Below are 13,718 nucleotides of genomic sequence, written 5' to 3'. Positions count from 1 at the left end.
AAAGATATAAAGACATTTACGATAGAAAGGGGGAAGATAATTGATAAAGTAATCAAACTTAGAAAGGATAAAGCCCCTGGTCTGAACGGACTGGAGGGAGGTGTACAGTGGTGTTCCCCAGAGGTCGGTGCTGGGACCACTGCTTTTCTTGATCTATATTATTGACGTGGGTGTACATAGAAACATAGAAAATAGGAGCAGGAGCAGGCCATTCGGCCCTTCGAGCCTGCTCTGCCATTCAACATGATCATGGCTATCTCAATACCATATTACCCCTCTCTCCTCATACCCCTTGATGCGTTTTGTGCCCAGAAATCTATCCAGCTCCTTCTTAAATGTATTCAGTGACTTGGCCTCCACAGCCTTCTGTGGTAGAGAATTCCACAGGTTCACCACCCTCAGAGTGAAGACATTTCTCCTCATCTCAGTCCTAAATGTCCTACCCCGTTTCCTGAGACTGTGACCCTTTGTTCTGGACCCCCCAGCGAGGAGAAACATCCTCCCTGCATCCAGTCTGACTCGCCCTGTCAGAATTTTATATGTTTCAATGAGATCCTCCCTCATTCTTCTAAACTCGAGTGAATACAGGCCGAGTCGACCCAATCTCTCCTCATACGACAGTCCTGCCATCCCAGGAATCAGTCTGGTGATCCTTCGCTGCACTCCCTTCATGGCAAATATATCCTTTCTTAGGTAAGGAGACCAAAACTGCACACATTACTCCAGGTGTGGTCTCACCAAGGCCCTGTATAACTGCAGTAAGACATCTTTGCTCCTGTACTCAAATCCTCTTGCAATGAAGGCCAACATACCATTTGCCTTCCTAACTGCTTGCTGCACCTGCATGTTTACTTTCAGTGACTGGTGTACAAAGACACCCAAGTCCCTTTGTACATCCACATTTCCCAATCTATCACCATTTAAATAATACTCTGCCTTTCTGTTTTTCCTTCCGAAGAGGATAACCAGATTGTGTCGGGAAGGGACAGAGTGTACAAACAAAAGACAACAACTAGGGTCCGGGTAAGAAAAAAATGGTACTAAGACAAATAGGGCCATAGTACAAAAAAATGTTAAGATGTCTAAAAATGTTAAAAAGACAAATCTAAAGGCACTGTATGTGAATGCACAAAGCATTCGTAATAAGGTAGATGAATTAACAGCGCAAATAGATGTAAATGGATATGATATAATAGCAATTACAGAGACATGGCTGCAGGGTGACCAAGGCTGGGAGCTGAATATCCAAGGGTATTCGATACTTAGGAAAGACAGGCAAAAAGGAAAAGGAGGTGGGTTGGTGTTGTTAGTGAAGGATGAAATCAGAGCAATAGTGAGAAAGGATATTGGCTCAGAAAATCAAGATGTAGAATCAGTCTAGGTGGAGTTAAGAAGCACCAAGGGGCAGAAAACACTGGTGGGAGTTGTCTATAAGCCTCCAAACAGTAGTGGTAATGTAGGGGATTGGATCAAACAGGAAATTAGAGATGCATGTAATAAGGGTACTACAGTAATCATGGGTGATATTTAATCTGCATATAGATGGCCAAACCAAATTAGCAATAAGACAGTGGAGGATGAATTCCTGGAGTGTGCACGAGATGGTTTTTTAGACCAGTACGTTGAGGAGCCAACCAGGGAACAGGCTATCCTAGATTGGGTATTGTGCAATGAGAAGGGGTTAATTAATAATCTTGTTGTGCAGGGTCCTTTAGGGAAGAGTGACCATAACATGATAGAATTCTTCATTAAGATGGAAAGTGAAGTAGTCCCATCCGAAACTAGGGTCCTAAATCTAAACAAAGGAAACTACAAAGGTATGAGGAGTGAGTTGGCTATGGTAGATTGGGAAGCTTCATTAAAAGGCATGACGGTGGATAGGCAATGGCTAACATTTAAGGAACGAATACATGAATTGCAACAATTATACATTCCTTTCTGGCACAAAAACACAAAAGGAAATGCGGCCCAACCATGGCTAACAAAAGAAATTAAGGATCGTATTAGATCCAAAGAGGAGTCATATAAAGTTGCCAGAAAAAGTAGCAAGCCTGAGGATTGGGAGCAGTTTAGAATTCAGCAAAAAAGGACCAAGAGATTGATTTAAGAGAGTAAACTTGCAAGGAACATAAAAGTGGACTGTAAAAGCTTCCATAAGTATGTAAAAAGAAAAAGTTAGTGAAAACAAATGTAGGTCCCTTACAGTCAGAAACGGGAGAATTTATAATGGGGAACAGGGAAATGGCAGAGCAATTAAACAAATACTTTGGATCTGTCTTCATGGAAGAAGACACAAATAACTTCCCAGAAATGCTAGGGAACCAAAGGACTAGTGAGAAGGAGGAATTAAAGGAAATTAGTATTAGTAAAAAAAAATAGTGCTGGAGAAATTAATGGGACTGAAAGCCGATAAATCCCCAGGACCTGATAATCTGCATCCCAGAGTACTAAAAGAGGTAGCCATAGAAATAGTGGATGCATTAGTTGTCATCTTCCAAAATTCTATAGATTATGGAACAGTACCTACAGATTGGAGGGTGGCAAATGTAACCCCACTATTTAAAAAAGGAGGGAGAGAGAAAACAGAGAACTACAGACCGGTTAGCCTAACATCAGTAGTAGGGAAAATGCTAGTCTATTATAAAGGATGTGATAACAGGACACTTGGAAAATATCAACGGGATTAGACAAAGTCAACATGGATTTATGAAAGAGAAATCGTGTTTGACAAACCTACTGGAGTTTTTTGAGGATGTAACTGGTAGAATAGATAAGGGAGAACTAGTGGATGTGGTTTATTTAGATTTTCAGAAGGCCTTTTGATAAAGTCCCACATAAGAGGTTAGTGTGCAAAATTAAAGCACACGGGATTGGTGGTAATATACTGGTATGGATTGAAAATTGGTTAACACAGGAAACAGAGAGTAGGAATAAATGTTTTTTTTCAGGGTGGCAGGCGGTGACTAGTGGGGTACTGCAGGAATCAGTGCTTGGGCCCCAGCTATTCACAATATATATCAATGATTTGGATGAAGGAACCAAATGTAATATTTCCAAGTTTTCTGACGACACAAAACTATGTGGGATCGTGAGTTATGAGGAGGATGCAAAGAGGCTTCAAGGCGATTTAGACAAGTTGAGTGAGTGGGCAAATACATGGCAGATGCAGTATAATGTGGATAAATGTGAAGTTATCCACTTCGGAAGGAAAAACAGAAAGGCAGAGTATTATTTAAATGGTGATAGATTGGGGAATGTTGATGTACAAAGGGACCCAGGTGTCCTTGTACACCAGTCACGGAAAGCAAACATGCAGGTGCAGCAAGCAGTTAGGAAGGCAAATGGTATGTTGGCCTTCATTGCAAGAGGATTTGAGTACAGGAGCAAGGATGCCTTACTGCAGTTATACAGGGCCTTGGTGAGACCACACCTGGAGTATTGTGTGCAGTTTTGGTCTCCTTACCGAAGAAAGGATATACTTGCCATGGAGGGAGTGCAGCGAAGGTTTACCAGACTGATTCCTGGGATGGCAGGACTGTCGTATGAGGAGAGATTGGGTCGACTCGGCCTGTATTCACTCGAGTTTAGAAGAATGAGAGGGGTTCTCATTGAAAGATATAAAATTCTGACAGGCTAGACAGACAGGATGTTTCCCCTGGCTGGCGGCGGCGGGGGGGGGAGGTCCAGAACGAGAGGTCACAGCCTCAGGATACGGGCTAGGACATGTAGGATTGAGATGAGGAGAAATTTCTTCACTCTGAGGGTGGTGAACCTGTGGAATTCTCTACCACAGAAGGCTGTGGAGGCCAAGTCACTGAATATATTTAAGAAGGAGCTAGATAGATTTCTAGACACAAAAGGCATCAAGGGGTATGGGGAGAGAGGGGTAATATGGTAATGAGATAGAGGATCAGCCATGATCATATTGAATGGCGGAGCAGGCTCGAAAGGCCGAATGGCCCACTCCTGCTCCTATTTTCCATGTTTCTAAGTGGATAACTTCACATTTATCCACATTATACTGCATCTGCCATGTATTTGCCCACTCACTCATCTTGTCTAAATCGCCTTGAAGCCTCTTTGCAACTTCCTCACAACTCAGGATCCCACCTAGTTTTGTACAGGGCACAATTTCAATATTTGCAGATGACACAAAACTTGGAAGGATAGTAAACAGTGAGTAGGATAGTGATAGACTTCGAGGATATAGACAGGCTGGTGGCATGGGCAGACACGTGGCAGATGAAATTTAACGCAGAAAAATGTGAAGTGATACATTTCGGTAGGAAGAATGAGGAGAGGTAATATAAACTAGAGGACAAACTCTAAAAGTGAAACAGGAACAGGGTGATCTGGGGGTATATCGTTGAAGATGACAGGGCAGGTTAAGAAAGCGGTTTAAAAAAAGAATACGGGAGGAGGATTGGTTATCTAACAGGAAGCAGAGAGTTGGGATAAGTGGTTCATTCTCGGACTGGCAACCAGTGGCCAGTGGTGTTCCGCAGGGGTCAGTGCTGGGTCCCCAACTCTTTACGATCGATATTAACGTTTTGGAGGAGGGGACCGAGTGCAACATATCGAAGTTTGCAGATGATACAAAGACGGGAGGGAAAGTAGAGAGTGAGGAGGACATAAAAAACCTTCAGGGGGATATAGACAGGCTGGGTGAGTGGGCGGAGATTTGGCAGATGAAATACAATATTGGAAAATGTGAGGTTATGCACTTTGGCAGGAAAAACCAGAGAGCAAATTATTTTCTTGATGGCAAGAGACTGGAAAGTACTGCAGTACAAAGAGATCTAGGGGTCTTAGTGCAAGAAAATGTGTTAGTTAGTATGCAGGTGCAGCAGGTGATCAAGAAGGCCAATGGAATGTTGGCGTTTATCGCTAGGGGGATGGAATATAAAAACAGGGAGGTATTGCTGCAGTTATATAAGGTATTGGTGAGACCGCACCTGGAATACTGCATACAGTTTTGGTCTCCATACTTAAGAAAAGACATACTTGCTCTCGAGGCAGTACAGAGAAGGTTCACTCGGTTAATCCCGGGGATGAGGGGGCGGACATATGAGGAGAGGTTGAGTAGATTGGGACTCTACTCATTGGAGTTCAGAAGAATGAGAGGCGATCTTATTGAAACATATAAGATTGTGAGGGGGCTTGATCGGGTGGATGCGGTGAGGATGTTCCCAAGGTTGGGTGAAACTAGAACTAGGGGGCATAATCTTAGAATAAGGGGCTGCTCCTTCAAAACTGAGATGAGGGGAAACTTCTTCACTCAGAGGGTGGTAGGTCTGTGGAATTTGCTGCCCCAGGAAGCTGTGGAAGCTACATCTTTGAATAAACTCAAAGCAGAAATAGACAGTTTCCTAGAAGTGAAGGGAATTTGGGGTTACGGGGAGTGGGCAGGAAATTGGACATGAATTTAGATTTGAGGTTGGGATCGGATCAGCCATGATCTTATTAAATGGCGGAGCAGGCTCGAAGGGCCGATTGGCCTACTCCTGCTCCTATTTCTTATGTTCTTATGACCCTGGGCTTTATAAATAGAGGCATAGAGTACAAAAGTAGAACACTCAAGAAGCTCAACACCATCCCGCTTGAATGGCACCCCATCCACCACCCTAAACATTCACTCCTTCCACCACGGATGCACTGTGGTTGCAGTGTGTACCATCCACAGGATGCACTGCAGCAACTCTCCAAGGCTTCTTCGACAGCACCTCCCAAACCCGCGACCTCTACCACCTAGAAGGATAAGAGCAGCAGGCACATGGGAACAACACCACCTGCACGTTCCCCTCCAAGTCACACACCATCCCGACTTGGAAATATATCGCTGTTCCTTCATCGTCGCCGGGTCAAAATCCTGGAACTCCCTAACAGCACTGTGGGAGAACCATCACCACACTGACTGCAGTGGTTCAAGAAGGCGGCTCACCACCACCTTCTCAAGGGCAATTAGGGATGGGCAATAAATGCCGGCCTCGCCAGCGACGCCCACATCCCATGAACGAATATAAAAAAAAAACTTTGGTTAGACTACACATCTTGAAATACTGTGAACAGCTTTGGTCTCCATATTATAATAAGGATATAGAAGCGCTGGAGAAGGTGCAAAAAAGATTTACAAGGATGATACCAGAACTGAGGTTATACCTATCAGGAAAGATTGAACAGGCTGAGGGGTGACGTGATAGAGGTCTGTAAGATTATGAACGGGTTTGATAGGGTAGACGTAGAGAAGATATTTCCACATGCGGGGCAGACCAGAACTAGAGGCATAAATATAAGATAGTCACTAATAAATCCAATAGGGAATTTAGGAGAAACTTCTTTACCCAGAGAGTGGCTGGAATGTGGAACTCGCTACCACAAGGAGTAGTTGAGGCGACTAACATGGATGCATTTAAGGGGAAGCTAAATAAATGCATGAGGGAGAAAGAAATAGAAGGATATGCTTTTTTAAAAATTCGTTCATGGGATGTGGGCATGGCTGGCAAGGCCAGCATTTATTGCCCATCCCTAATTGCCCTTGAGAAGGTGGTGGTGAGCCACCTTCTTGAAACGCTGCAGTCCGTGTGGTGAAGTTTCTCCCACAGTGCTGTTAGGTAGGGAGTTCCAGGATTTTGACCCAGCGACGATGAAAGAATGGAGATATATTTCCAAGTCGGGATGGTGTGTGACTTGGAGGGGAACATGCAGGTGTTGTTGTTCCCATTTGCCTGCTGCCCTTGTCCTTCTAGTTGGTAGAGGTCGCGGGTTTGGGAGGTGGTGTCGAAGAAGCCTTGGCGAGTTGCTGCAGTGCATCCTGTGGATGGTACACGCTGCAGCCGGTGGTGAAGGGAGTGAATGTTTAGGGTGGTGGATGGGGTGCCAATCAAGCGGGCTGCTTTATCTTGGATGGTGTCGAGCTTCTTGAGTGTTGTTGGAGCTGCACTCATCCAAGCAAGTGGAGAGTATTCCATCACACTCCTGACTTGTGCCTTGTAGATGGTGGAAAGGCTTTAGGGAGTCAGGAGATGAGTCACTCGCCGCAGAATACCCAGCCTCTGACCTGCTCTTGTAGCCACAGTATTTATGTGGCTGGTCCAGTTAAGTTTCTGGTCAATGATAACCTGCAGGATGTTGATGGTGGGGGATTCGGTGATGGTAATGTCAATGAATGTCAAGGGGGGGTGGTTAGACTCTCTCTTGTTGGAGATGGTCATTGTCTGGCACTTGGCTGGCGCGAATGTTACTTGCCACTTTTCAGCCCAAACCTGGATGTTGTCCAGGTCTTGCTGCATGCGGGCACGGACTGCTTCGTTATCTGAGGGGTTGCGAATGGAACTGAACACTGTGCAATCATCGCGAATATCCCCATTTCTGACCTTATGATGGAGGGAAGGTCATTGATGAAGCAGCTGAAGATGGTTGGGCCTAGGACACTGCCCTGAGGAACTCCTGCAGCAATGCCCTGGGGATGAGATGATTGGCCTCCAACAACCACTTCCATCTTCCTTTGTGCTCGGTATAATTCCAGCCACTAGAGTTTTCCCCCTGATTCCCATTGACTTCAATTTTACTTGGGCTGCTTGATGCCACACTTGGTCAAATGCTGCCTTGATGTCAAGGGCAGTCACTCTCACCTCACCTCTGGAATTCAGCTCTTTTGTCCATGTTTGGACCAAGGCTGTAATGAGGTCTGGAGCCAAGTGGTCCTGGCGGAACCCAAACTGAGCATCGGTGAGCAGGTTATTGGTGAGTAAGTGCCGCTTGATAGCACTGTCGAAGACACCTTCCATCACTTTGCTGATGATTGAGAGTAGACTGATGGGGCGGTAATTGGCCGGATTGGATTTGCCCTGCTTTTTGTGGACAGGACGTACCTGGGCAATTTTGCTCATTGTCGGGTAGATTCCAGTGGTATAGCTGTACTAGAACAGTTTGGCTGGAGGCGCGGCTAGTTCTGGAGCACAAGACTTCAGCACGACAGCCGGGATGTTGTCAGGGCCCATAGCCTTTGTTGTATGCAGTGCACTCAGCCGTTTCTTAATCAAATTGGCTGAAGACTGGCTCCTGTGATGGTGGGGATATCGGGAAGAGACAGAGATGGATCATCCACTCGAATAGGGTTGGATGAAGTAGGGAGGGAGGAGGCTCTTGTGGAACATAAACACTGGCATGGACATGTTGGGCCTAATGGCCCAATGGGCCTATGCTGTACATTCTATGTAATGTCCCTCATTTTTTTCTTTTGATGCCGTCATTAAAGTACTTACTTGAAGGCCTCAACCTCTCCCAAAAGTCTGGGCTTGGACTTGATATTTTTTCCCAGAGCTGTGACTCTGTGCAATGTACCTAATTTTCCAGGATGCATCAGTTAGCTGTACTAATGGAATGTTTTTCTTTAGATTCTAGCATCAGCTGCTCAGTAACTTTTGTTCAAATAATTTTTAAAAACAAGAGGACGAATTTCAAAGCACTATTGATGCCACATGTATATTGAGCTTTTTTAAAGATTGTGTGAGCGAGGGTAAGAAAATTGATAGTGTTCTGATTGCAACAACAACTTGCATTTATATAGCATCTTTAACACAGGCGCTTATTCAGACAAAAATTGACACCGAACCAAAGAAGGAGATATTAGGATGGGTGACTAAAAGGTTGGTCAGGGTAAGTTTTAAGGAGCATCTTAAATGAGGAGGAAGAGGTGGATAAGCGTAGAGCTTTGGGGAAGGAATTCCAGAGCTTTGGGCTTAGATGGCTGAAGGCATGGCCGCCAATAGTGGGGCGAAGGAAGTGGGGGTACTCAAGGCCAGAGTGGAGGAGCTCAGAGTTCTTGGAGGATTGTAGAGCTGGGGAAGGCTATAGAGATAGGGAGGAGCAAGGCCATGGAGGGATTTGAACACGAGGATTAGAAATTTAAAATCGAGGCGTTGGTGGATCAGGAGCCAATGTAGGTCAGTGAGTGTGGAGTAATGGATGAACGGGACTTGGCGTGGATTAGGATATGGGCAACAGAGTTTTGGATGAGCTCAAGTTTATGGATAGTGGAAGATAGGAGGCCGGCCAGGAGAGTAGCATTGGAATAGCCGATTCTGGAGGTAACAAAAAATGGATGAGGGTTTCAGTAGCAGATAAGCTGAGGCAGGAGTGGTGATGGGCGATGTTACGTAAGTGAAAGTAGGCGGTCTTTGTGATAGAGAGGATATGGGCATGACAGTTCAACTCGGGGTCATACAGGACGCCGAGAATGCGCACAGACTGGTTTAGTCTGAGACATTGGTCATGGAGGGTGATGGAATTGATGGCGAGAGAACAGAGTTTGTGGCTGGAGCTGAAGACGGTGGTTTTGGTCTTCCCAATGTTTAATTGGAGGAAATCCAGGACTGCATATTTGACAAGCAGTCTGACAACACAGAGGCCGTGGAGGGGTCTGCAGAGGTGGTGTTGAGGTCGAGCTGGGTGTTGTCAGCATAAATGTAGAGCCTGTAGAGCCTCCGTGGCTGTACATTTGTAGACAGTATGTTTGTGCACACTTGAAGAGGGAAATCAAGGGATGTGGGGATCGGGTGGGAAAGTGGAGTTGAGGTCGAAGATCAGCCATGATCTGATTGAATGGTGGAGCAGGCTTGAGGGGCTTTGTGGCCTACTCCTGCTCCTACTTCTTGGGCTGGTTACTCTTCATAAGAACATATCAGTTCATCGCCCAATATGGCCCTACCACCTAATGTTATACAGTCGCTTGTTTCAGTTTAATATTGGCAAAATCAAAGCCATCTTTTTCATCACCTCCAAACACCTGTGTGCCTCTCGCCTTGACTCCTCAGCTGCCAGCTCAGGCTAAACTCAGAGGTGCAGAACCCTGGGGTATTGTTCAATCCTGAGCTCCGCTTCCTCCACCACATTCAATCCGTCACCAAGACTGCTTGCCTTCACCTCCAAATCATTGCCTCTGTGCTGCTGTGGCTCTGTCAATGAAACCCTAACCCATATTTTTATCACCTTACGGCTGGACTCCGACGTATTCCTTACCGGCTTGACCCCTCAAAAGTGACAAGTCACCCAGAGTGCCACACACCTGTTCTTAACCACACAAAGGCCTGCATCCCAAGCTGTACTGACTTTCCATGCCCAGTAGAATCAACTTTAAGATTTTCATCCTCACCTTCAAGTTCTTCTAATGCCTCACCCTTCCTACCTCTGGGATTTCCTCCAGCTGCATGTACCCATGCTCACCTTCTGGTCCTCAAACACAGGTCTACTTCTCATTCTCCACTCCATCATGTGCAGCAGCCCCTTCAGCCATTATTTTTCCACACTCTGAAACTCCCTCCCTCAACATCTGTACCTTATCATCTCCCTCTGTGCCATCACATACCTCCTTAAAACCCTTTCTCTTCAACGATGGTTTTGCCCCTCCTAATCCTCTTTTTGTTTTCCTTTATGCTTAATGTTCTCTTCACTATCTACCACCCTGCAATACATCCTTACATTTTGTTAGCAATTTAAGTACAGTTTCTAATATATTTTTTCTCTTCAATTTTCTCCACATTGCCCATCCTGAATGCTACTATGGTGGATGGCAGTAGCCCTCTGCTAACTCACCTAAATGGCCACTCTTCATGTGTGAATCTAACATGTCATCAAGCTTTTGAATCATCACAGTTCAGCTCAATACTATCCTCTGCACATGTGTACTTCAGCAGACGTTACTGGATAGAAATCATAAGTAGGAAACTTGGCTGTATGTTGTCTTTTCCCTAACCCAAGAATGCTGAGGCCATTTCTAATGCCTCCACCGCAGTTAAAGTCAACAAGTTGCCTTGCATTTGTTCTCATTGCCAAAATTAAAAATATTAAGTAACGTAGCTTTGGTGTGTGCTTGTTAGCACATCCCAGTCTGGGTCCCAGCCTCCCCATTCCCTCCTATCCTGAGCTCCCCTTCTCGCTCCCAGTGCCTGTCCTAACTCTGACTATCAGGATTGGAGCCAGAGCCCGACTTCAGGTCTCCATGGGAAGTCAGAGAAGAAGAAGGTGGAGAAAAAAATACAGAGAATGAAAGAGGAAGAAGTGTGGGATCGGTATATAGAAATTGAGATCTTGGAAAGAGGGAGAGAGAGAGAGAGAAAAGCCAGAGAAGTACAGAGAGGACAATGAGAGAAAATGCACAAGAAGCTGCAGCCACTCATCTTTCTGCCTCTGCAGAGATCTCATATGCTTTAGCACTCGCACTATGAAATTGACAGGGAGGAAAAGACCAGCTGGACCATCAAGCCTGCTCCACACTCATGATGGCTGGAGCATCATGACTAGGCACTTCCTACCCCCTGCCCCCCCAGCCATATAATCTCCTGGGAGAGACAAAAAAAGAAGAAAGAATCCAGGGCCAATAAGGGAAAGTACTAGTTCGCTGTGTCCTCAGTATTTTATTCCTCTCCAAGCCACTCCAGAAGACACACCACACTCAAGCTTGGCTCAGATTAAGAATTAACTAACTAGATTTATTTGCTGTGGTTAAACAAATGAAATACATGGCAAGATTTTGGTCTGATGATAGCAGTAAACAGTTTGATCTTTTTAAAGATACACTCTGCCAAAACAGAAATGAATGGTTTGCCTGTTTTACTCTCTCCAGCACAAGCATCTGGTTCTATTCCAACCAGGATTACACTGGTTTCCTCATACTCTCATGGTTCAATCCTCTTGAGTCCCACACACTGAAGGTTTAATTTTCCTATTTGCCCTTGATTTTCCTGTACAGCGACTTTCATTTGTAAGCAACAATGAAAAATGGATCGGGCATTCATTACGCCAGATCTTCACCCATTTTTGGTTGTCACTTCTGTTAAATGTCCAAATGTGAGCAAGTGCATTTAGCTGAGAATATAATGGTGGAGTAATGTCATACATCACACTTTCCATCATTGTTTCTTTGGCAACGCTGGACACTAGAAGCACTGACATTCAACAGGCATCCAGCATTGCTAAAGGAGGTAGAATGACCCAAAATATTTAAATGGACACGGTAATAGCCTAAATACTGCAGCCCTTCAGAGTGGTAGTCCTACATCAGTAGATTTCGCCTCTTCAAGGTCGGCTGCCCTTTTTATGCTGTTGCTGGCATCTGCCTCCTGCAGCAATGGCCATCCCAGCCCCTACCTCCCCCCGCCAACCCCCCCCCACCCCCAAACGGTGAGTTACCAAATACAGAGAGCCATTGTACTTGGGCAAGTGAAAATGGAAAATTCACCAGGATCAGTCAGGTAGACACAAAGCCCATTTTGCCACAATTATGGCAGCAGTACTGCCGGAAAGGAAAATCCTGGGCAAAATAATTCCTATTAGTGTCATAGCCTAAATGGCTTAACGGTTCCAGAGTCAATGCTCCACTAAAGGATGTTGTACATATGTTCCAAACAATGTCTTCCTGGATTAATAACATATTAAATCAAGATGGATATTAAGGACAAAGGCCACCTTCCAAGAACCAGATGAACTGGAGCCCAGCAGCCAATTTAAGCCTCGTCTTGCCTTAGCTTTTGCTTTAAATGTATACAGAAATTATTCAGATATGTTTATACAAAATGTTAGTCCTGCGCATAGCTGCCCTTAGAGTGAGAAGACCATGGAATTTGTCACACTGGTACATTAACTTAATGTAGTTTCACACAAATGCTACAGAAGTCTCCTGCATAATATTCAAAATTTACAGTAATTTACCAAATTACAGTTTTAACAATGAGAAAATCCACAGTACTCTTAGTGTAGTACAAATCTCTTATGGCTGGACTTCATGCAGGCTTTTATTTTGTAACTGGTTTAGTGATTTTCTATTCTTATCACACTATGATAGGATGTTAATCGTTTCAGATGAGGGATTCACAAAACTAGGAGAAAATGAAGGGAGGCTGTTCATGGCAATACTCCAAGATCATTGAGTTATGAAAGTTCTACAATGGGAAATGTAAAAAGTGGCAAGTTCAACTGATCAAAAGCCATTAAAGCAGGACAGGTTAGAGGAGAGTAGATTGAAAATGGAAATGTCTCACACTCTGATTCTTTTGTTACCTTTGCTTTGTTGATTATAGTATTTCTTGTTTGTATGTGAAAAATGCACATAGAAATAATGAAGAAACTATGTAGTTTTAGATTATTTCATAATCCTATGAATGTGGTTTGCTCCAAGAGATTGGCTCACGTGAACATTGGCTTATTGTTTTCTCCCTTGAACAACTAACTGTGGATTTGTGCCTTTTGGAAACATGGATCACTGACCTTTTTTGTCTTGCCAGACTTGGAGGTTGGAGCAGATGAGCAGTTGGACGATTTACACAGTACTGAGGCAATTGTATGACAAAATTTTTTAATGATCCCTGCAAATGCATTAAAATACAGGTCAGTATTTTCTCAATGATTATATTGTCAAATTGAAAATGTTACCATAGTTAAACCAGGTCAAATGAATTTCCAGCCTCAGGAATAAGTGTTTTTTTTGGTATGTCCATCAGCATACTATTGTAAAGCTGTGTTTTATAAGATTGATTGGATTGACTTTGTTTAGTTAATATTGTGAAAGCATTGTTTATATTACTCAAGGTCAACTTTTATACTATTTTGTGTTGGAAATGTAGTTGCATTTATTTTGATATCTTGTAGAATAGAAAACAGCTATTATGAAGGATACTGCATAAATTTATTATTGAATATTTATAATAAAGTTCATCTCTTTC

At 44.1% G+C, this 13,718-nt stretch overlaps 1 protein-coding gene across 1 annotated transcript in view; it reads left to right on the top strand.

Moving 5' to 3' along the window:
• rnf41l (ring finger protein 41, like) overlaps positions 1-13,718 on the top strand; it is a 61,493-nt gene that overhangs the window by 14,168 nt on the left and 33,607 nt on the right. The window contains exon 2 of the mRNA XM_067979292.1: positions 13,281-13,383. The gene's annotated coding sequence lies outside the window, so the exon portion shown is untranslated. The remainder of the gene's footprint in view (positions 1-13,280; positions 13,384-13,718) is intronic.

The sequence above is a fragment of the Heptranchias perlo genome, chromosome 3 (genome assembly GCF_035084215.1).
Source record: "Heptranchias perlo isolate sHepPer1 chromosome 3, sHepPer1.hap1, whole genome shotgun sequence".
NCBI lineage: Eukaryota > Metazoa > Chordata > Chondrichthyes > Hexanchiformes > Hexanchidae > Heptranchias > Heptranchias perlo.
This window is presented reverse-complemented; position numbering and strand designations above follow the sequence as displayed.